Raw genomic sequence first — 25296 nt, 5'->3', positions numbered from 1 at the left:
GACGCGCTGGGCAGCTCGCACCCGGGGGTGCAGCTACTTCTGGTTGACCGAGCTGCCACCGTCGCCGCCAGCCTTCGGCCGGCAGCCACCACGCGTTCCTAGCCAACTTGCTTGGAAAATGAAGTGATTTCTCTCTCTCTCTCTCCAGCGCTAAAATCAACGTCGCACAAACAATGCGAGCTTACGACCGACGCTACTCGATCAGTTGCAGCTGCAAATATGAACTCTCTTTTGACGGAATCGTCTTTACAAACGGTGTGCCCGTTTTAACAGCGGAGCTGTTGTTACTGGCCGTAGGTTCGTGGTTACAGGAAAAATACCAGAAAATGCCGAGCGCTCGTGAGCCCGTTCCTCGCGGCCACCGCCGAGTTACCGGCTCGCGCAGAGGCTTTGACAAAAAAGAAGTGCCACTGCTGTCGTCAAGCGCTACCGCGCATGCGAAAAACAGAACTCCAGCGGTAATGGTAAAGTTTTAATGACAAAGTTGAAAAGACGCCCTGATTGGGAGAGGTCACCGCGGCCCCCGCATTCTCTAGAAGCCATTATGGGTAATTGGTGACATGTCTAGGAGTGTGCCAATCCTTTCCGAGACGACTTGCAGATCCCGCCAGCGCTGCCTCGAGTCGATGACGAAGAGACGGAGGAAGTCTGCAGTGCGGAGGGTGACTTCGCATCGACCACTCACCTCGAAGAAGACGACCTCTTCGATGAATATGACGACGGTTGCCAGACCCGCAACTATGCCAATAAACAATGATACTCAAACTTAACTATGTGTCCGTCAATGCTCACGTACAAGAGATTCAACATTCAAGTAATTAACATTCAACATTACGACATTCAAGTTTTGCGCGTGAGTGCAAGCTTCCCTGAATTAAAAAAATCGTTTGAGAAATCAAACATGTCATGAAAGATATCCCAACAGTTTGAAAGATTACGAGTTAGAAACTAAGAAAATGCATTAAGTGGCTGGAATAATGTTAATTCGGCAGTAACAGGGGGGGGGGGGGGGGGTGCTAGGTGGAGGTGGAGATTTCCTGCAGCACTCGAGGGACAGAGCCATCAGCTCCCTGTCCTGTGCACCATGCATGGAATTAAGGATGTCTGAAAAACAGCGCTCCTTCCACTGCGCGCCATCAAGATATCGCCGATATTGGGGTGAGTGCCTTCTGTAGAGGCCCTCAATGTACACACCCATTCGCTTTAATATTCTACGCCTGTGAAAGAGAAGGGCAAGAGAAGCCATGAAGCCCCGAAATGTTTATTCTGGTGAATGAATCTCCCACAAGTCCCTAAAAGATACAGTATGGTAGCCAACGTTGTCATACGACATAGCTAACCGAAGCCAAGAAGAGGGAGAGAAAGCTTTAAAGGGGTCATGCAGACCTAATACAAGTTTGTTTTATTCGAAAGATTTCGTGTTTTATAGTGCCTCCAGCGCTCGTCCAGCAGCCAACGATGCCGTATTCACTGAGAAATTATTCAATTTAGGTTAACATTTTGCTTCTCCCGCCAAATAGCCTGTTTTCGCGACGTCTGCCATCAAGTCATGAGGGCGAGTATTCAAACGAACTCCCAGTGCGTCATTAGGCTCAGCAGCTTTGCGTACCGTCAGTCCTCGCAGATGGCGGTGCCATTGTCAGCCGCGAACCGTTGCCCGCCGTTGCTTTGTTTTTGACCACATTTGCTCCTGGCTTGCTTTTGTTAAAATAGGAAGTAATCGTTTCGTGAATCATGGGGTATGCTTGTCAAACAGGGTCACGTAAGACAACGTCGCATATGCCAATCGGCCAGTGTCATGTAAGTCAACTCCAAAGAGACGGGCTGATGTGCAGCTGAAAAAAGCATAGTGATCCCAGTACCAACAGCAGTGCGCATGAGTACTTCTATGTTTACATGTATTTTCGAAACTTTCGTTGTTTACCCCAACATTCTTACTGCTGTAGAATGAATGCACATTGCAAATAGGCGCTAATAGCTCCCCTGGCAAGCTTATAGGCCCTGCCTGATTTGCGTTTCCTTTTCCCGGCCTCAGCCAACCGCACAGCTGAGCATATGGCATCATACGTTTTGTTGCGGGAAAAAAGCTGTTGGGTCGCATCACCATTCCCTTTTTTCGTAATTTTATAGCTTATTTGAACAAAGTGTGGGTTAAAATTGGTATCAGTATAATTCTAACGAGGTAATCTTTCAAATGAACCAAACTTGTGTTTTGTCTGCATCGCCCCTTTAATGTTTAGCATAGCTGAGCCTAACAACGAGCTTGGCTTGCCACTCCAAATGGACTGAACAGGGCCTGAATGGGTGAAACAAGCCAGCACACTGAAAACGCACATAAACACAAACAAAAAATGTCAAATTATGGAGTACAATGCGCGGAAGTAGCAACTGCGATATAATGGGGTGCCGTAGTGGAGGTCTCAGGATTACTTTTGACGAGCTGAGGATCCCATACGTGCGCCGCAATCTCGACACATGTGCGTTTTCGCTTTTCGCCTCCAGTGGAAGAGCTTCCACTCCGGCCAACAGCCAACGCACATCCTTGGGCTCAGCAGCACAACGCCTTCGTAACAGCAGAAACACTAGCAGCGTTAGACTCCTGCCTGCTAATGAAGCCGTGGTACTGACCTCGATGCCTTCGGCGTCGTCCGATGGGGGCACCGGATTCAGTCTCCAGCCCGGCACTGCAAGAGGTATTCAGAGGTATTGGGAAACGAGCAATACCACCAATACCACGTTGGCCGGCGGGAAGCGCGGGGAAGGTAGCATTGGAACTTTGGTGCACAAAATTGAATGCTTTTCAAGCGACGAAAAAAAAAAAGTTTTGTTTCTGGTGATAGCTCCACGCACTTCGTTTTTTTAGTGCGATACATGTTTATGTAATTTCCAGCCGGGAATAATATTAAAAATCTGACTACGGCTTCATTAAGAGCCCGAGGATTGGTTCCTGCAGTACAACTAGGTCAGGAAAGGCATTACTGGCACCCGGATCAATAAAATACTCATGCATTTTATTTAGCCAGACATGACTCCTTCTGTAAAGTCTCGCAAAAGTCGCTAGGAATAATTCCTTTAGGCAACATGAACCGTTGTAGCAGTGCGTCTACGAACGACGTGTTTTCATAGGAAGCCAGTCTGCAGACTGCATTTTCTGGATGTTTTTCCCATTCGAGGGTGAGGCAGCCTTGTGTAGTTAAACTTCCTGACGGGTATCCTGTGAAAACGTCAAGTGTTGATCCCCTTGGCCTGCTCTGGGCATACAATATTCGTAGTCATTCCAACCGGCTAACGGCTTGCTCTTTTAAGACCTACACTCTGGTAGCACCCAGCACCTCCCTAACAAACGTAGGGCTACGCATTAGCGTACTTTCGGGGATTTTTCACTACCATCAGCCCTTGGCAGGCATATTTGAGGCATTTAGGCAGATACACAGTACCGTGGCCGCAAAACAGGAGATCGAATCAGCATGCGGACACAGCGGTCGCACAACCATATATCATTCAGGACGATAAAGTGCTTAAAACAACTAAACATAACTTCCATTCGCGAAGCTGAAAGTCACGTTAAAAACGCACAGCAAGATTCCCAGCAGGAATATAACAGAAGCGAACTTACCTTTAACGGCGAATTCTGATGCCAAAGCGTCAACTGATTCCGAGAGGGAACATGGCGGGCTTTCCCTGCAAAAATAAGCGTTCTCCTTTCCGACCCACACTTTGTTTTACGCATATGTCAGCTGTAGTCGAACAAACTACATTAGAATGTAACTACAAAAAGGTTTCGTGGCTGTCATAGCCTATATATTCCTCGGAAATATTTTAGCTTCTTCTTTATTGTAAACACAAACCTCACGCCAACCACACAGGCCAAGTACCAGGCTCCAGCCCCCCGATCACGAAAATTATATCGAAAATTCGGTGATGCATGAAGCTGCGTCCCGTGCAGTTATTGCAGCACTTTGGAAAATAAAAAAAAAGTTCTTAATTTTTTCTTGTGTTCTTAATTTTTCATGCTTTATGTCAAACCGGAAATGAAATCTCGGCTCTGCAACAAGCTGCTCGATGATAACTACGGCTCAGAAGTACAAGGGACTTGGCAAAAGCCGCACAAATTTCTTGGTTACTACATGATGGCCACCATTGGGCGGGCTCCAAGTTTTAGTCCCATGGCAGGGAAAAAATAAAAGTCCCCCTCTCTTGTAAAAACCGAACCAGGACAACAAAAATAACAACCGCAGTTTGTTCTGAGCTTGTACAATTCTGTGGTTGTGCCGGCATATTTAGCGTTAACTTCACGGGAGCAAGAAGTCGAATATGCACCAACTGGATTTTACGCACGGTGTGTAAAGTGACACGCATGTACCAAAATTTGATGACTATATCGGTGCCGATTTTGTTATTTTCATATTACCGTATTTCCTACACAAAGATGAGGTGGATTTGTTCCCGCAGTATTTATTACTACAAATATGGCAACATTATAATTCAGATTAGCATCAGACTACCTATTCCGCAGACGCAGCTATAATGTTTATTTTCATGCACACTTTTGCGCGTCTCACAACTTAGGCAGAATGGGAGCTTTTCTGCAATCCTGCTTAAAGTTGTTTTTCATTTCTTCATTACATATCTATCCCACCACTCATCATTTTTAGTACATGTTCGTGAATGATGATTTTCCTACTTTGGAGGTCCACTAAACAAGAGAATGGCATCCCTAAATCTGAAGTCACTCATAACTAGTGTCCCCGCCTGCTTTTTACATGCGACGCATCTCTTGCTCTGAGGCATGTCCCTCCTGCGTCGTCGTCGCGCCGTCCGTCCGCATCCCTCCTCCGTTCTTCTCTCCGACCGCTCCGACAGCTGTGTGCAACACTCTCACTCCGGCTCATTATCATAACAACAGCTGCTGCGCTTGTTTTTGCGCGCGCTTCGCTGCGTGAACAACTGCTCGGGCGCGCACGGTGTGCGCAAGTGCGCGCATGCGCGACTCTCCTCCGCTGTGTCCTCTCCGTCAGGCGCTGTGAATATAAAGCGGGTAGCGCGCTGCGGCGGTTCAGTCAGCGCTTGCTCTCGTTCGACTCCGCGTGACTTTGCTTGACGACTCCGTGCTTGACTTGATTCTTCCGATGAAGACGTGATGGAAGCGACGGTCCGTTCAGCGAGTGGGCTGACACAATCCAATACCAGCGTCAGCGCAAACGCTCAAGGCAACGTTACGACCAATTGAACCCCCCGATGCGTCGCATCACATCAGGGTTCCCTCGCGGGAAGATGGGCGTAATTTTTTAATGATGCTTTCGAATGGCGGAGGGGGCTCGGAAACACCGGAGTGGGCTCGGGGGCCGTGTTCTCCGCCTGTGGGTTGTATGACGCGGTAAGGAAAGCGAAACTCTACGCCTGATAACGGCGGAGCGTACCGATGCCATCGATTCACCTCACTCATCAAACTCGAACTAAATCAACGTAGTAATGAAGAAAACAGTAAGTTTTCTTTGTTATTTCTCTATTGAATTCGATCATGTGACCCATCAGCTTACTAGAAGGAGTGCGGACCAATGCCATGCGTTGGGTTCGTTGCAATGTAGAGTCCTTGTACTGCCTTCTTGTGTTATTGGCACTCCAAAAAAATAATGTCATTTTATTGTCAAACATAAAAACAAAATACGGCACGTTATTTTTATGACCGTTATCGCTGACTTGGAAACAATAAAAACTACCATTTCTTTCGCTATAAAATATTTTGCAACCGCACGTCATGCGAAACTGCGCCTGCTGGAAATTCACGGGGTTTCACGACGCCCAATGTCGTTGAAATGCTTTGCCTATTTCACGGCGATGGCAACCGCCATTTGCAAGCTGTTCAGTTACACGTCAGTGTTACGCAGGCTGAATTAGTCAATGTGTGACGTAAACGTCCCCGCCAACTGTTTAAAATACATCCCGTCTTCACAGCCAATCACAGTGAAGGCGTGACATACAAGTCGCAGTGTAGTTGAGCAGAAAAGTCGGGGCTACGTTGTCATGTCCGCTGCATTTCGTCTAGTTTTTCATTGACCGCCAAGAATAATGCGCTTTCAGTAGAATGAAATAAGGAAAACTTTAGAACTGGTGCCAGAAAACGTCATGAAAGGCCAGAATGACCAAAGCACACAAAATTTATTTGTCAACCGGAAGCACGTGACCAAAACTGAAGGCCAACCAGAGAAAGCTTCCGGCGAATTCACAGTTAATAGTGAATTTATGCCGTCGAGAATGGGGCCCCAGAATAATGCGGCTCCATTTTCTTAGTTTGTAGAGCTATTGAGCTTAGTACAGTCGATAAGGCAAAAACAACCCCACATAATAGCGGTTATGCAAACCGTACATATCCGTTACGGAACTTCGCTGATTCGTCTTCACTGGTAGTGGGAGCTGCACATATGCCTGCGCGACTGGTCCGCTTGTAGACAATCTAAGGCCAATTAAAGGCAGCAGGAGAGACAGCGGAGTTAGTCTACGTACTCTGGAATTATTCTCAACCTAAGATTTTATTGCAAAGCGTTAAACACAGGTAGCATAAGCACCTATTTCTACAGGGTAAACTATCACATCGTCAGCGTGATAGCGTCAGCAACACAACGACACATTCGTCATAGTTTTTCGGGCCTCAGATGCGGAGCCACTAGAGATAACGTATTTTTGGGGGCTTTGGGGAAGCTTACTGCACAATCTTCATAGAGCAAAAACTCATCTAAGCTGCCCTGAACGGTGCAAATCAAGAAATAAAGAGCTTCTATGACTTGCCGGGTTAGTCTTCAGATATATATACTTAATATTTCTACCTCATCAACGAAACAAAATGTTTTGGACAGGTGGTCTCAAGCACTGGGTGTAGTGTGTCACATACTTAACATTTCCTGCCGAGCTATCAAAGAAAAAGGTTCGGACAAGGAATAAAGAAAAAGGTTTGGACGAGCAATGATGAAAAAGAAGTTAGTTTCGTTAGGCAAGCGTACACTACTACCCGTCTCCCCGACACGTCCGCATAGGACGTACATAGCACCTAGAAAAATGAAAATACTGCAGTCCCCGCCTTACATCCGCATAGGACGTACATAGCACCTAGAAAAATGAAACTACTGCAGTCCCCGCCATACATCCGATGTCACCCTCTGCGTCCGGAACTGCCACGTTTCGCGGCGACGGACGACTGCTGACAAAGTACGCAAGATCGGGGTACCATCGAGACTCTTCGAAAAGATCGAAATAGACCCATGTCCGCTCGCTACAAATCCGTTGCTGTATCCCTAAACAAGCTGACACCCTATGCACAGGCAGCCGCTCTTCCGAAGTGTCTGCCCAGGAAGCCGCGAAATTCTCCGTTGGCAAAGTTGCCCTTGCGACATGGAGCCCTAAAGAAGTAATCACGGAGCTTATCCATGGAATTTTACGCTACAGCAACATGGCTAACCTGATGGGACGGATGGTGATTTCCGAAAAATTGCGTGTTTTCCGAACTGTCTAGTTTGCGCTTACTCCTGTAATATATATTATTGCTTCTTGGTTACACATTTTAGCCATACAGATGACCATACCATGAACCAATTTTAAGACGTCCTGAAAAGCCTAAAAAGAGATAACGGGAGTTTTTTTATTTACACTTCAAAAGACGTGAACAAGACAGCGAACAAATTGACCAAGCAAAGGCGAGAAAATTGTTGCACGGCAACATAAAGTTCGTGAGACATAAAACATGAATGAGCGGTGCGCAGCGCAAACGAATGCTAGAAACAAAATACGAGTGTTTGTAATTTGCATTTTAGCGTTGTTGGTATTTCAATTATGCATATTAAGCATCGCTGAAAACCGTGGACTGTAGTTTTTACGGAGGCTTTGTGATAGTTCTGTAATGGTTTTCGAGCGGCGGCTTCGTGCATTTGCAAAAAAATGGCAAATCATGTCTATCCATAATGTGTACGGGTGAAAACCTCCCAGTGTTCTGCAATAGTTTTAGCAGTAATACATTGTTCAATTCGTTTGGTAATAGTTCTGATATAACAGTAGGTAAAGACGCTTTTTGCAACCATTCTTCGCCCGGTGAAGCTGCTATATTGACAACAGCCGGGAATTTTGCTTGTTTAGAACTATAGTAAGAAATAATTAATTACAAATGAACATAACTCGGCGTATTGAGAGTGTCGTCTCAGCGGCTGTTATAGCATGATTTATTCTTACAAAAATATTTAGATAGTCGACTACCGTGCAGTCGCATGAAAGTTGCCTCTTCTGCAAATCGAATTCTGTCTACTTTTGTCTATGTACGCGTACGCCTGGATTTGACTCACCACAAAGTAAAGACAGGTTCCCTTCCAAACAAAGACTAATGGAGACAACCTGAATTCTGGGTGTGGTGTTAAAATCCGCATATTTAGGAATTTTGCACTAGATATTATGCGCCTTACACGGCCTTATCGCGAAGTACTACACTTACTATGTGTTTGTCTGTGTGCGTGTGTGTGTATGTATGTATGTATGTATGTATGCATGTATGCATGTATGTATGTATGTATGTATGTATGTATGTATGTATGTATGTATGTATGTATGTATGTATGTATGTATGTATGTATGTATGTCTATGCAAGCAGGTAGGTAGTGAGATAGGTAGGTAGGCAGGAATGCAGGAACGCAGGCAGCCAGGCAGGTAGGTAGGTAGGTAGGTAGGTAGGTAGGTATGACGACACCGAGGTGGGTAGGTCAGTGTGACTAAACCGAGCTTATTCCGAACCCGAACCGGACCCGAACCGAAAATGAAATAACGGTTACCGCTTCACGACGAAACGGTTCGGCCCTCCGCTGCTGATAATGCCTTCGCCGTCAAACCAGGTAAGCAGGCTTAAGTGCCCGAGGAATTTTAAGAGCGGAGCACTTTTTGGGCCCGACTTGTCATCGTAGCTCGTTCAGGGCAACGGTTTTAGCCACCATAGTAACGCATAAGGTGGGGTCACCTGCCCAAACACAGGATTTAAAAAAATCTCCGCTTCCCCTGGACGGGATCAAACCTGGGCCCCTCGCGTTACGGAGTCAATGTCAATCCCATTGGGCCACACAAGCGCACCGTCCTGAAACGCAGTGTTGGCGCTGATCTTTGCGCTGTGCCATTGCCTCGGAGGCTGCTGTAGCTAGTCCGGAAACAAGTACAAAATAACACAAAATAAAAATGATATCATCCATTAACGCGTTAATTACCCCAAATTATTTTAGAACTCAATCCGGGGTTTCTTTATAGGCATTTTCAGGGGGCTGCGGCGCCCTCTCTTTACTACTTTCGGTATCAAAGTGCGGTGTTGCTGAAATTAGTCAAGAGAGGGCGCCACTGCCCCTTTTGCGAGTTACTGCTCCGCAGTACACAGCTTTCACGTTAAGTGGAACTGCTTTAATTTGTTACCCCTTGCGCAATGCAGGGCGTGGAAACATAAAAAAACGTCTTTCTTTCCATGTTTCCCGGTGAATCCTCTTCGCAATTCAAATTAAAGGGACACTGAAGACAAAACCGAAGTTGTTCTAAATAGATAAATTGGCATCCGAAGAAAACGAATGTACCAGTTTCTGGGGCAGTACCTTGAAAAGAATCGCTAAATAATAAAAAAAATAAAGCTATTAGTCGCCAAGCTTTATTTTCAACATGAAATGTTATATGCCGGGATGCACCAAGATTTCACTGTCGTCATATCCGTCACGGAAATGGCGTCAGCGCAACTAACACAGGAGAAACGAGAGGAAACGTTTTATTGACGCGGATGGCACCGCCGTCTAGGAGAGGTCAAGCGAAGTAGTGTATCATGACGCTAATGATCGCCGCCAGTTGGCGCCATGATCGCGTTTGCACAGTGATCGCGTTTGGATAGAAGCTTGGACCGTGAACAAGTTCGCGCATTCACGGTCCAAGCTATAAACTCTCCCTCTAGCGTTCCACAACCTCAGCTCGTCGCTATGCAACCTTCTGCCGTACACGCCACGAAGCAGGACCGCACTGGTCGCACCTTTGACGAAGCGACCCGCCAGCAGGACGTCGCTCGCCAAGCACGCCCACAAGACAGCCACCGACCCGCTAATGAAGCTCATTTCTCTGGAGATTTCGCTGCACATTTCACTTTCGTGTTTTACCGATTCCTACGACTGAGCAATCAACCACAGTTTTTTTATTAGTTACAGCTCACAGAAGCTCCCAAGCACATACATAAAATCTGTCTTTGCAAGTTAACTTTTATAAGTTAAAAACAATTGTAAATGTACAGGTATAATACAAGCCGTGTCGACATTCGCAAGCTGCCAAGCTGCAGCGCTGGTGGCGATTGCGATGGTTATTTCAGGTTCGGCGTATTTGCATGTGCGGTATCTCCTTGTTTACATCATGGCGGCAAGTAGCGCGTCGGCCTGCCACGGTTCCGCTCTTCTGTGCACAGTAATTTGCGTCTAATTGAACAAGTTGTTGCTCCCTCAAGTAGCACTGTCTACGAAGTTTGGCACCCAGGTCGGCGGCCGAAGCTGTGTGCGTGTTGTGATGGCGTTCGCTTCGTGATTAAATGTCACAGTATGCTACGGTGTGTGGAACTGTGCGTACTGTGTTGGAATTATCAGTAGCGACGATTCAACCCCGTACGGGGTATGCAGAGTGTGCGCAATTCTTTCAGAGGCGACGCACCCTCGGGGCTAGAGATGTCGGTGTCTCATGCCGTCGTCGTCGTAACCGTCGGCTCACCAACTCACGGTACTAAAACACACGCACGATCGTTTACGCCTCGTGCTAGAACGTAATGCGTACTAAAAAACACCGGGACACTTGTTTAGGCATCGCGCTGGAACACTTCGTAAAGCGTATTAAAAAAAACACGGCGAAATCGTTTTCCAACTCCTCGCACTAGAACGCTTAGTTCTTCAAAGACACGAGACTTACAGCCAAGCTATATACCTCTAGTCCCCAACGGTTTCATCTGCGTTGGCCAATACGCCAAGAGGACAAAAATACACTTACCGTAATTACCCGATTCTAACGCGCCCCCGATTCTAACGCGCACCGATTTTCCTGGAAAAAAAAAAAACGAAAAAACTTGCACCTCCGATTGTAACGCGCACGGAACTTTGTGAGCAAGAAAAACGAATGCGAAAGAAACCGGCGATTTATTTCTCGAAGAAATCTCACTCATCTCACTCCTCGTCGCTCTCCGCTGACCACAACATCTCGTCCTTGGTGCCGTCAACCGCGTTCGCGATGCCACACTTCTGAGCGAAGGTTCAACCATGGTTGATGGGATCCTGGCCCACGCCTCGCACGCCCATCCCGCGGGCTTCTCCAGGGGCGCACGCTTCAGCGGACCACTCGTTTTGAAACCGTGAGAGCCGCTGCTGCCATTGCTGTTATCAAGCGCGCAAGTGGAACGATTTGACGATTTGCATGAACGCCGATAGAAAAGCCTAGGCGCCTATGCTTCCTGCGTCCGAAAAATCGTTGCTAAAAGTTTTGGCGCCATCTTGAGATGGCGATGGCGATGGGTTGGACGAACTTTCCGCTGTTTCGGCAGTCTCGGTGTCGTATCCGATTCTAACGCGCATGCGATTTTTCGACCCATTTTTCCGGAAAAAAAGTGCGCGTTAGAATCGGGTAAGTACGGTATACACTGCATGCTCCGCCTCTCCCCAAGCTTCACCTTAGTGGAGACGGCCAGGGATATTTTTTAAAAATCTCGGCTTGCGCCGGAGTGAAGTGTCTTCGTCGACCCTGTAAATCGCAAGAAGCGAGTGCTACCCTTATGTCGAATAGGACGTCGATCACCTGCTAATTTCACGCTTCGGCCTCAAGCGCATGCCATGATGATGTGTTTTAAGCTCCAAGCCCCTTAGGGGCTCGGGCTGTCGGCGCGTCCTGTCGTCGTCCCTGCTCGTAACGGTAAATCGAGTTGTCAAACAATGATTAAAAAAGTGTATAAGTGATAAAACCGGTTCAAAATAAACTGACATAATTTAAACTAATTTAAAATAAAAAATAATTAGTATTTAATTGCCGTTTCAACAAAATTTTGTTAAATTCTGTCTCGAAATTTGTTTCAAACGTCAGCGCTTTAGTGGGCGTCTACCTCCCTCCCTCGTCCCCTACCAGCGACCTTCGGTCCTCTCCTTCCTAATAAAAGAATTTATCATCCCCGAACGCCAGATTTTATCCTGTTAAAGGAGCACTGACACGAAATTTCTCGCTTTCAGTTTTTATGCTGTAAAGAATACCTATTGGCCCAGTAATCACGAAAATCGAACCGAATGCCGTCAGCCGCCAACACAGAATTAATTATAGCACGTTTATTGCAACCAATTTCAAATTTGGTCGCCGCGCGGGAAAATGGCCGTTCGAAGGCCAGCCTGCAAGCGGGCAGCCTTACGTCACGGTCTCACCCGTGACGTCAGGGACGTTTTTCTTTCCTCCATGCGTTCGCCGCATCGTCTGCTACGATTGTACATGGTCCGCGACTCGCCCGCGCAGTCGACATGTCATCTGAATCTTCAGACTCGGATGAGTCACTGCCACCCGACAGACAGAACAACTTTATTTGGCCAGGCAATTAGGCCGGCGATGTCTTTGCCGTCGTCCGTTTTTTAATATCACTGCGGCTCGAACCGGCGCAGACCGTGATAGCAACAGCTTGTCGCCACTCTTCTAATCAATCTGATCACAAAAAAGAAACTCTACATGCGAGAAACTAGATGTTAGTGTGTTCAAAATTGTGCTAGGAGTTGTTATCAGAGCTGAATTTAAAAGTGGCGTTCAGATATTTGCCGCGATGGGAAGCGTAGGTTCGGCGCTCCGACCCAGCACTGTCGGCACCACGGTGCGGCGAGCGGCCTCAAGATGGCGCCACCTGCGCGCTAGAATCAAAACAGGCCGCGGCAGATGTCTTGGTCACCGATCGCAGAAACGGAAATTATTGCCAAAATAAAGCTTCATATGCGAAAAAGGGGATGATAGTGTGGTGAAAAGTTGTGTAAGGGATGGTCATTCGCAGTTGTACAGATACCAGCGATCAAATAGTCGCCACGATATTAAGTTCCCAACACCCAAGGTGACCCGTGCAACCCCGAGCCCGCTGGCTTGGGCTACAGTTCTTGCGGCCGCCGGCATGCACGAACTCCACGAAGTCCACATTTAGCGCTGCATGTCGTCGCGTGGAAAATAATGCATCTTGGCGTCGTCGTCGATTTGCTCGGGCAGGCTTCCACGAGCAGTACTTCGCATACCGCGAGGTTGCCATAGCACAACTTGGGCGAGCTCGGCGACGCGCACCGCCGCGTCGCCGCGGTGCCCGTCGACATCGCGCACCACGCCGTTTTCGGCACCAGTGTCGAACACCATGCGCCGGCAACGAACTGAAGAGCAAAGACGTCGAACACGCAACGTTTACAAGCATTGCTCACACAGCTACGCCCACGTCTCCTGCCCAAACGAATACCACCGACAACAGCAGCGCAGGATATCGTTTCCGGTTCTGAAAACGACTACATGACGTCACCCTGAACCGGCCAGACACGTAGGCCAATGTTTCGTCACGCCGAAAGCGATTGCGCTAGTGCTGCCGATTTGTGGAAGCTCGCGGCCTGGACAATCAAAATCGATTTTAGATGTGATTCCGGCCTCGGATCGCTGCAAAAATTTCTGTGAGGCATCTGTACGAACTACTGAAGCCAATTATATCATTTTTTAGGTATCAAAATTTGGTGTCAGTACTCCTTTAAGCGTAATTCGTAGCATACTGCAGCGTGTGACACAAATACCACTTACGGCCAGTATGTCACTAATCTAATTGCTTAAATCAGGTTCAACGCAAGAGAGGGCGCCCCCGCCTCAAGAAGCGCGGGATTGCTGCTCCCACCGACGCTCCTCAGGCGCCCAATCAGCGAGCGCCGTGTGGCAAGAGAAATAATTACAATCTTTAAAGACACCTATACCCCGCTTTACATGACCTGCCCACGTCCATTTCTTCTTAATTTGTACTTATATGTCCCCAACACGTGTTCGTACCCTGACCCACTCCGCTCTCTTCTTGTGCCTAATGTCACACCCATCATCTTCCGTTCCATGGAAGGCAAGATAACCTGTTGGTCATTAAGGCTAACAGAGTGGATCCATAGAGAAGGTGAGCGTGTCAAGGGGAGGCAGAAGGTTAGATAGGAAGAGGAGATCAAGAAGTTCGTGGGGATAAATTGGTCGCAGTTAGCACAGGACCGGAAATTAGAGATCTAGAGGAGAGGTCCTTGACCTGCAGTGGGTGTAGGTAGGCTGATGATACTGATACCCCGCATGCTTCGTGCCAATCCAGGTTTCACATTAGTGGAGATGGCCCGAAATTTGTTCGAAACCATTTCGTAATTGCCTTGAAGTTGCATAAAATGTGTGCGTAAAGCTGGGGCGTTTAATTAGGGGCGTTGTGTGCTCCTATGCTTCCACTACGGTGCGTAGTTAAGTAAAATGATACTATTTCTATCATGTTATGCAGCTTTTCGCTCTATACTGGCACCAAGGCGTTTGTTTGTAGCGGTTTGGGCGCTCCTACAAGCCTAAGCACACATCTGGCAGACGGGCTAACAGGAAACTCGTTTCGCAAAATATTCAACAGATGACGCAATGCATTATAATACCGCGACACAACACTGACTAAATGTTCTATCAAACGTCACCTCGTGGTGCCGAGACGTAGCGGACCTAACAAATTTAGCGTTGCAGGCTGTTACAAGTTAAACTAAAAGATGGCGCCACGTTGTTAAGCCCAGTGCATCGAAGCGACTAAAACATGACTTCCGATAACGAAAAGGCAACTCAAAAGAGCGCCTCCGTAGTTCTCGCTGCGGTTGCGCTGTTCGCTATACATTTTGCAGGTAAATTGAAAAGCGGTGCGGCACATTCCCATTGTATAACCAACATGTCACATATCGTGCGGCACGACGATTGACGCACACAGTGACAGGTAACGGAAGTGTAGGGCGAGAAAGTTTTTTGTCGTATGCGCCTAGTGCCCGACCAGTGGTTCGAAGGGCCGCGATTTCTCGCTCAGTTCGTTTTACTTTTCCCGCTAGATCACACCGTTGTCTCACTCGCTTTCGGTCTGAACTTGCGTCATGGAAACGTCATAAAATGGCGCTAGGAATGAAATGTGTCATTCAATTAATAATTTCTTCACAATTAAAGCATCTTTCGCCGCCTAATGAGCGCGGAGAGGACTTCGAGGCAGCTGAACTTTCGTCTGAGCCCAACATGCTATTTGCCCTTCAGCGTCCCTTTAACACTGACGCAGCTATGTGTCTGTGACGCAGGGCATTTGACGGAGATGGCGTGAAGCCTAGACTACAACGCCTCTATTGGCGGGTTCCATAAAATGCTGCAGCTAATCATTGTTTTAAGTGCGAATGCACTTCTTAAGCGAGCCTGAATCGTCCGCCGCCGTCGTCCGCATAGCAACAGCTGCGGGTGCGCGCGCTCCTCGCCTTCCCTAGCAACGGGGGGAGATGGGCGCGCGCTACTCTCCTCCTCCTCTCTCCGCTCAGTGACTGCGGGTGTTGGGCGCCTCCTCTCCACTTCGGGCGGGAGAGCTCTCGCTCGCGTACCGGGCGCTCCGCATTCCGACGCGTGAGGGCGCTCGTGTAGCCCTCGCCGTAACGGCGAGCGCTACTCTCCTCCTCCTCTCTCCGCTCAGTGACTGCGGGTGTTGGGCGCCTCCTCTCCACTTCGGACGGGAGAGCTCTCGCTCGCGTAGCGGGCGCTCCGCATTCCGACGCGTGAGGGCGCTCGTGTAGCGGCCGCGTGGCGCGGGAGGGTATTAGTCGAGCGCGCGCCGTCGTCGAGAGCGGTCGCTGGTCCTGCATCTCGATAACGATGATGGCGGACCGGGCAACGGTACCAGCAATAACGAGTGAAATATCTTTCTTTGTAGTTGTGTGCGTGTGTGTAATCTCTCGACTACTCATTAAGATCACGATATCCACCGTAATCACGCAATCAACAACCGTGCATTCGCACTTACACACTCTCCCCCTCGGGGAAGTGCGAGGGAATTTTTTTGGCTCTGGGTGAAGCCGCCGGTGGTCGGACGATTCGCGGAGCTGTCAGTCGAGTGTCGTCGCCGTTTCTGCGAGCGACTCTCCGGCGCAGCCTATATTTGTTGGAACCCATGACGATCTAACCTGTGCTTCGAACAAAAGCACTTGGTTTTGTACATTTTACACGTAGTTCACAAACATGGATAACGCTGGAAATTATGAAGCATTTCCTGGACGCAGAACCGCGCCGCGCGCGAAAGCCTCAAGCACCTGCTCACACAGTGGGCGACTTGCGCAGCACGAATCGGCATACTCCGCAGCCACTAATGTTTGTCGCCGCCAGGCAGAAAGAAATTCATGGCGATAATACAGTTAAGGATGCGGAAAAGGAGATGGCAGCGTGATTAAAAATTTCGCATGGGATCGTCGTCTACGCAACATGTTAATGCAGAGACTGAATAACTGAGGTGGTGCTAAAATGTTTGTACGCGATCCAGCCTTGGCAGGACCTGTTTTCCGCAACAGCGCCACATGCAGTAAACGCAAGCGGGCCAAGAGTCTTTAATGGAAATTTTCAAATAATGACGTGAGCGAGGGTAGTGTGTTTAGGACCCCCAACATGTTGCCTCCACAACGATGGTTTCCTGATTTACGAATAATGCACCGACGCGAACACGGCAAGCGCGATAGGATTGCGACTGCGCGCAGGCAGCGGTAGGCGGAGCATGCGCTGTGGCCGCTTAAAAAATTAACCGAAATAAGCCCATCACTGAGCGTATCTTGGAATAACGAGGGCCTTGCCAGTAGCCGCTAGGTGTCCTTGCTCCGAGATAGTGAACTCGGGGTATCAACAATGCTTTGAGGCGCCAGAGAAGAACAAAATCCATTTTTTGGGAACGATAACTGGGCTAGTACTGTACACTTGAATCTCGTTTTGTTGAAGGGCGTTTCTGGAATAGTGCTCCAACATTGCGCGAGTAAACGCACAGCCTACAGAGCCCTTTTTAATGCTATTCTGAGGCTTTTGTCCAAAAAATGAACGTGAAGAAAACTACCGTTCGTAAAGAAAATGGAACGACGGAAACTTTAAGCAAAAAGGATAGCCAATATCAAAGCGTTTAGCCTTTTCCCAACAGGGTTCTCGTCCACCCGCTGAATCAGACCCATCTATGGCGTAAATAAAAGTTTCCACTGAACAGCAAAGAATGCTTTGCGATACTCGTTTTCAAACTCTTTGTATCAGCGGAAGGCCGAAATCTAGTTGAAGAAAAGGCATCAATAATACGTAAATAAACGCCCTATTGCAAACATATAATGAATAATGCTGAGAAATTGTATCAAATTCACAATTTTTGTATATAGTAGATGCAGCTGTGAGCAAACAAGGAAAATAAGTACTACATGAAAGATGAATTGCAAAACAAAAAACGAGTGTCAGCTTACCACATCTAGCGCAAGAAGCAAGGATGTAGAGGTAGTTTGCGTTTCGAATAAGTGTATAAGAAATCATATATTCATATACATGGCACTAAGGCAATAAAAAAAGATTAGAAAGTGCGCAAAATGTCATGTCCACTAAATAGCTGGCTCAACGCATACGGGGTAAGTACCGGCGTAAGCGGCACTGTCTGAAGGAGACAAAATCCCACTATTTACGTGACGCAGGAAACGAAACACAAAGAGAAATCTTACAAATATTTTTCGCTCAGTAATTTTGGCACTGCAGTTAAAACTGCTGCTGCTCTAGTTAAACGGTCCCTAACGTGTCACACGGCAGTCCCATAAGCATGCCGTTCCATAGCTGTGCTGTTATGACGCACCTCCTTGTGTCACATGCTGCTTTATTGCTGCGGTGGCGTGTGCTTGTATGGTTCTGACCCGTGATGTCTTGGCAGTACTTTCTCTGGTGTTCTATATGGCGGCTCTCTGTTTGGACCCCGACCCAGCAGACACGCGCGAACGGGCACACCGGGTTGTGCTGGCACCTCTTCGGGGGACAAAGCAAAACTACTTAGTGGTGATTCTAAGTTCTCTAGAATGGTTTATGCAATTTCATGCAGCCCACACATATTTCGACTTGTAAGCCAGCAGATGCAGTCATTGAAAACGTATTGCAACTCAATGTGGCACCTACCGTTTCCCACGGCGCTCCTCTGCTTCGTGCCGCAAATGCCTTCTTCGGAAAGCTTCATCGGAGACGTCCTGTATGGAAACGAGAACGCGAACAAAGACCTATTAGAAATTGCTGTCACGCCCTATACAAATAAGAGATTGTGCCGTTTCGTTTTCACACCTTTGTTCAATGACATTTCTACATATCAGGAAAGAAGTTCTGTGCAGTCAAGCACGTGGTCGATCCAATATACATAACAAAATATTTCATAAATTTATCAGAGTTTAGGTAGGGACCTGCTGATTTCTATACTCAGCCGTATTTCCAATCAAACATAAGCCCCAAACTGCCTGGAACCTTTGGCTACAGTACTCGAGGTTTGCAGAAGATATTACTGAATTCTGGCAGCTAAACCATCCGTATCATATAACTTTGTTTCGTCTAAACCTCGGGCCAATGCACTAATGCACACGACTGGGCGTCGTTCATCCACGGCAGAAACTTGCGAGTGTACGGAGCCAGGATCTAAAGTTGGTGTCATGCGGTTAGTTCATGCTTGAGCTACTCGTTAAAGCAGATTAGAAAAAGGGCAGACGGAAGAGGTAGGAGAATCACTTTTACGCATGATGAACGATCTGCGGCGAATGTCGCCACGTCATCAACCAGCGCTTTCTTGAAAGCACATTGTTATTCTCTGCTTTCCGCCTACAGACAGTTTGGTTTTGTTGTTCTACCAACAAAACTGTATGTGAAGATGTTCTCCAAACGTGGATTCAGTGCTTAAGCGCCGCAAAAAGTGTCCTGTCTAAACGAAAACATACGCGCAAAAGTTATGGGATACCATGGAACTTGATAAGCTATTTTGTTTCCTTGTCACTGCATAGAAACTAACCATCGCTGTAATTTTAGACTCAACATGCTCTAAATGAACCGTCATTTCAGGTCATCTATTAGAAGTCATTAGGTGGCGGAAACGGAAAGCTAGTATCCTATTACTTACAATCTAAAAGTATATATTCTGAAAGCAGGCGTCTTCTTTGCTCGACTAACCTTGCATACCTTCCCTACTCTGGACCAAATCACAACTTGAGGGTGAAACTCTATTGGTAAACACCGTGATCATTGCCTAAAAAAGCGAGGCACCTTTTGGAACTACAATTTATGTCCCTCTGGTCCGCATGTGTTTGTGTTAACGACCAACGTTGACTCAGAATAATATGCCTGTGAAATCTACCGCTGGGCACGCGCCGATCATCGTCCTCATGAATAGTCGTCGTAGTGCAGAGCCTACCAGTGGCATTAAATCAGGCATCCCCAAATTCCGGCACACATGGCCCGGCTTCTAGCATCTTTCTTTCGCTACAGTTGTCGGTGCTGCCACTCAGGAAGATGATCGCACACCACCAAAGAGACCATCCACCGCACCGCCGGATTGACGTTTGCAGAACCCCACTATTTTGACCACCTGGCCCTGCCCTTAGCTCGATGCCGCATTGCGCGAACTTGCCAGCTACTTGCGAGCGACAGTACCTCTACAATCAATCAATCAATCAATCAATCAATCAATCAATCAATCAATCAATCAATCAATCAATCAATCAATCAATCAATCAATCAATCAACCAATCAATCAATCAATCAATCAATCAATCAATAAATAAATCAATCAATCAATCAACCAATAATCAATCAATCAATCAATCAATCGCTTTTATCTTTAAAAAACAGGTACAAACTATTTGCAAAGAGTGGTTGGACCCATTGCCAAGAAGTAGTTGGTCCAAAATTTAAAACGCCTAGTTACAAGCCGTCATATTTTTAACAGTCAGGATGCAAACACAGCATAATATAACCATGCTATGTAAATAGTAATTACCGATACGTCATACATTATACGTAATACCTCCTAAAGAAGAAGGCAATGAATAAGCTATGCCGACAGCGACGTGTCCATCGCGTCGTCATTACTAGACTGCTCAAGGTAGCGACGAAGCTTCTGAAAGCCCCCTCACCACCTGAGCACGACTTGTAAGAGGCAATTTCCGAGCTCACAAGAAAGAATGCCGCGCTGTAAGAGCTAGAAAACCGAATCATCGAGCTAATTGAACCTGGGGAAGTTGAACGGGATTATATCGGCAGGTTGGAGTTCTAAGGAAATATATGGGGTGCCTTCAACGGGCTGCGCTATGCCTCGAAAGTCCACAAAATGCCCGGTTTGAAAGTTAACACAATGGCTCTTCTCTTCATGTAACACAAGGTGCCCTCAACCACCGAACAGACTGTGCAACAGCAGGCGCCCCGCAGATCATCCAGACGAATTATATCATGTCGGCTCACGCAGATCGACGTCGAGAGTTGTCCTGCCGAAGCTACAGGTGCCCGACTTTTTCCGTGAGCCATCTGAATGGCAGGTTTTTAAAAAAAATTCCGAGGCGACCATCCGCGAGCACACGGGAGTTTCTGACATCGTCAATGTCAGTAGCAATGATAACCGTTCAGATCTTTTCCAGCTGCCAACCAATCTTCCGCCGCTCCAGGAGCCTGATAAGGTGCCATTCACGCCTGCCTCGTGGAGAAATCGAAGCAAGAGCGCATTCTACGTTTTCCGCACATCCCGACGTTGGCAATCTGGAGTTAGGATAACATTAGGCCAGCAGGTTCATTGGAGTACAGCTGCTCAACGATGGCAATACAAGACCATTTTCCGTCTACCGGAACTTGATGATGCCAGAACAAAAGACAATCGAGACCAATTCGTCCAATAACGTCTAAGAGGGCTCCGTTAATTAAGAAGCCGTTGTAAAGCCAACGCTTCACCATCACAAAGTACCGGAGATGAGACTAAAGGCAATGACTTGGCAGCAGAAGGCAGATGCAAGAAAGCGTCAATAGGGCAAAAGAACACTTGCAAGCTTGAAGAAGGAAATGATACGCCAGTTGTAAATGATTGAGCGTCACTTCAAACCGACTAAGGAACTGAAGTCAACGACATGAAAGAATACATAGGGCCTCCACCATGCGACTTAGAGTACACCTGCGTTCGAGCCATCGTGAAGGCTGAATCCTTACCGGACGTTTTCGAAACAAGACGAGTTACAAACGACAAAGTACTGGAGTAGGGTACCCACGCGCGAAGATGAGTCGTTCCATTTCACTGCAGTTGGAAAAGCTGAGAAACCCTTGCTCATCTCTTCTGCACCATGAGAGGAGCCAGTGAGGCCCAGTAGAGAAGCAGAGGAAGCGTATATTAAGCTGACACCCATCCCAAAATTAAACTGGCCAGAAGCGGAAACTACCGAAAAATAAATACGAGGCAAGCACTGCAGGCTGCCAAGAACGCTCCTGCATTCGCTTCACCAGAGCCACAGTAACACTATCCAGTTTCCCTACACCACCTCCTTCCAGCAGCTAATGGCGACATTACTGAGGGACTAGAAATGTTTTGGAAGGCCGGGAGCACAGTCGCTACGCTGTAGCGACGCTGGGCTGTCCTGGAATCTCAACGACAATGGAAGCAGCACTAAAAAAAGATGTGACTGCAATTGTCAATAGGACGCTGCGGACCGTAATAATCATCATCAGCAGCCAATTTAGGTCCACTGCAGGACGAATTATCTCAATGATTCAATGAATTATCTCAATGACCTCCACCAGATCCTGGCCTACGCCGAATGATTCCATTCTTGGCATCCAAATTTCATTATTTCGTCTCTCCATCGAGTTAATGGCCTACCGCTTCTGCTAGTCTTGTGTATCAGTATCCGTTCTGGTACCCTAGTAACAGAACGGATACTGATACACGAGTGTTGTCAGTTACGCGGATACACAGATACGGATACTGATACACGGATACGGAGTGTTGTCAGTTCGTGTGACTACATGGCGAGCCATTATCCACATTTTCTTCATTTTAACTATGATGCCTTCTACACGAGTTTGTTCCCTGATCCACGATCCCCATTTTCCGTCCCTGAGTGTTACTCCTACCGTTATTAGTTGTATTGATGATTGTGACAACCTAAGTTTGCTTTCCAGTTGTTTACTAACACGGAAAGTTTATGCTCCATATGTCACGACAGGTGGAACGAATTAGTTAAATACTTTTCATTTTAGGGATAGAGGTAGCTTACTTTTCAATATTTGTGAATTCTCGCCGGGTGCGCCCCACCCCATTCCTACTCGGCGCCGGATTTCTTTCTTGTGGTTGGGATGAGCAGTGACAACCTGTCCAAGGTAGTTATATTCCTCAACTTGTTCTAGTACTTAGCCACCTATGCTGAAGACGGCGCTATGAGCATGCTTATTAATCGTTATCTTTACAGGGGTGAGACAGCTTAATCAGATATGGGAGCAGTTTTTGGAGAAGCGAAATCTCAATTTTGGAACAGAAGAACCTTGATTTGGAGCAGAAGACCGACGTTTATTGCCACCGTAGGAGCGTAAAAAATCAGATTTTTGGCAACTCATTGGGGAAAGGTGCACTTTCAGGGTGTCTACCAATTCTACTTCTCAAAATTCCCGGACTTTTCCAGGTTTTCCCTGACTTTTCTAAGCATATTCCCTGACTAACAGGCCTGTTTAGCAGACACTGTGCACAGAAAGTGAAACATCTAGCGGTAAAAAAAGACAGGGCACTTGCACAACTGCAAAACAAAATCCTTTATAACAATTCATTGAAAGGATTATTTTATAGTATGCAACATTAAAAAGACACAATATTTTTTGTGCATTTACAAACTGAGTCTGAGCACCTTTCACGTTTTCAGCGATTCAATTTCTTGTTGCAGCATTGAAGCCCGACGTTCAGCATCTTGCATGATCTTTTGCTTCTTCAGTTGGAGTTCCTTCACAAGAGCAGCAGTTCTTTTCTTCTTTCTTTCAACATCTGACAACTGCAACCGCTCCCGCTTCTTCCTTTCTAATTCTTCTTTCCATCCGATGTTAGCAGAACGGACCATCTCAATCATCTTGTCTGTGACATCAACTTTTGCAACACCTCCTGCTGCGGACACTTCATCATAGACTAACCTCTGCGCTACAAGCGACTCCTCCTTCATGTTTTCTACAAGGCATTCCTTGTTCACTGAAAATCCGCGCTCCACAGAAGAATTGCCATGCGAAAGGCAAAGCACAATCTTAACAAACAGAAGTAGTTGTTTGTGAGCACTTGCGCAGAGTTCAACCCATAGGGTTTCCAGGCGCTGCCTTGTGCGATAAAAGTTTTGCATGAGAGCCTGTGCGGTGCTGGTCGAACACACATGGACGTATGAGCGACTTGTCCTCTCCGCTTGTAGCCCTGAGAGCCACCCGTGCTCTATAAGCACTTCAAGTGCAACGTTCAGCTGCTTCTGGCCAGTTCCAACTGATGTAGCACAAACCGCAGGGTTCAAGCAGTGGGCGCCCCTAGTCAGCTTGTACTTCAAAGGTGACCTTTCAATTATCTTTTTTGAACACGCCTTAACAAACGAAATACATTCTCTCTTGAAATTCACCACCGCAATGTGCGATGGTTTAGGCAACTTCCTAAGCTCACTTTTTGCAGCAAGTCCAATGTCGAAGGCAGCTACAGCAATCATGTTGTCGGAGTTGTCAAGGTCAATGTTCAATAGTTTCGAGAACGTGTCAGCAGCGTTCAGCTTCTTTTCAATACTATTCGACTCAGCAGGGAGCGCAACAGGCAATCCAGTGCTGATGCAAGAAAAGGAAGCATTGGCTTTTCTGACTGGAACTCGGCCAAAAACGGTTCGAGTTCTTCCGAAACTGAAAGCATAAAGGCCAGTTTCACTGGCAGCATCTCGTCGGCCACAGCCTTCTTGACAGCGACATAACTGCTGCAGGCTGGTGCTTTCTTTTCCTTTACTGAGTGGTCAACATATGTGACCAAGTTAGGCAGAACTTGAAGAGCCCTAGCAATTCCCTTGCTGTTCTCCAGCCAACGAACTGAGCAGAACTTCAGTAGAAAAAGTGTGCTTCCAGTGAGGCTGACGTAATCTGCTCGACGTGCGGGAACATTCTTGAAAAGGTTGTGGATGCTTCGAAGAAACACTACAATGTGCCAGTTTGTCACATTGTGGCCTGATTTAGGTGCACCGTTCACAACGTGCAATCCACAGCTTCCTTTGTCAACCATTTTTTGACTCCCACCAGATGCAGCAAACTCCTCCTTCAAGGATCTCAACACCTTCAAGTTTACGTTTGGGCCGTCCATAGAAATTTGTAGCATCTTGGCCTGTTTAATATTCTCTGTAGCCTTTCTGAGTGAAGCAGCTAAATCTTCTGCGCGAGTATGGCCCAAAAAACACGACGTCAGGTAGCGCGTTTTCACGACGTCGTCTTCAGGGTCCCAAAACCTGATCAAAACGTCCATTTGCTCTTTCTGAGCAATTTTGTTCAGACTCGTCAAAAGCCACGACCATGTGTGGCACACCACCTAGCTTGGGCAGCAGCCTGCTTGGGAAGTACGGAGCAATACCGTAACAAATGGTGTAGCCGACTTTGTCCTTTCCAAGTTGCAACTTCTTTGCGATATCACACGTAGGAAACATGATCGGAAAAAGGGCTGCTGACGCTCCTGCTGAACGAAATGATCCATGCGTCGCTATGGTGTTCAGACACCAAAGAATTTCTGCCTTTGTGACACCTTTTTTCACAAGAAAACCACTACTCAAAGATGCCTTTCCGTCAGGCGCAACAACCACGGGCTTGGCAGGCGCACTTTCAGTGTTCGTGCTTGGCACTACCACGGCACCATCACTATCACCAGTAGCGGAACACGGCAAGTTGGATCCGATACTAAAAAAAGCACGGAGGTTTGTCTGGGAAGCACTTTGGGTTGAGCTCACAGCGGCTTGGTGTGTCTTGCTCGCAGCGTGACTGGCAACTGCAGTGTTCACCATGTTGCTGAGCGAGAAAGTCTTCTGGCATGCTGCGCAGTGAGCCCTACCTGCGTCGTTCGGCACTGCTCTAATCCATGACGCGTACTCAGAAACTTCGGCGTTAACCCAATCCGGGTTAAATAAGCACTTTTTCGAAGGTGGCATAGCACCTCACTCGACGAAAGAACTTATACGAGTTAAAGGGGCCCTGAAAGGCATTTTGAGCACACTACATGAACTAGCGCAATC

General features: G+C 47.3%; 1 pseudogene; it reads right to left on the bottom strand.

Moving 5' to 3' along the window:
- Positions 1-1211: 1211 nt before the first annotated feature.
- On the bottom strand, positions 1212-25212 carry LOC144155159 (uncharacterized; annotated as a pseudogene).
- Between the last annotated feature and the right edge of the window lie 84 nt (positions 25213-25296).

Source organism: Haemaphysalis longicornis, unplaced genomic scaffold (genome assembly GCF_048455015.1).
Source record: "Haemaphysalis longicornis isolate Haplotype H1 unplaced genomic scaffold, Haemaphysalis longicornis Haplotype H1 scaffold_1, whole genome shotgun sequence".
Taxonomy (NCBI): domain Eukaryota; kingdom Metazoa; phylum Arthropoda; class Arachnida; order Ixodida; family Ixodidae; genus Haemaphysalis; species Haemaphysalis longicornis.
Note: the sequence above shows the minus strand (reverse complement) of the source record. Positions and strands in the feature narration are given on the sequence as shown.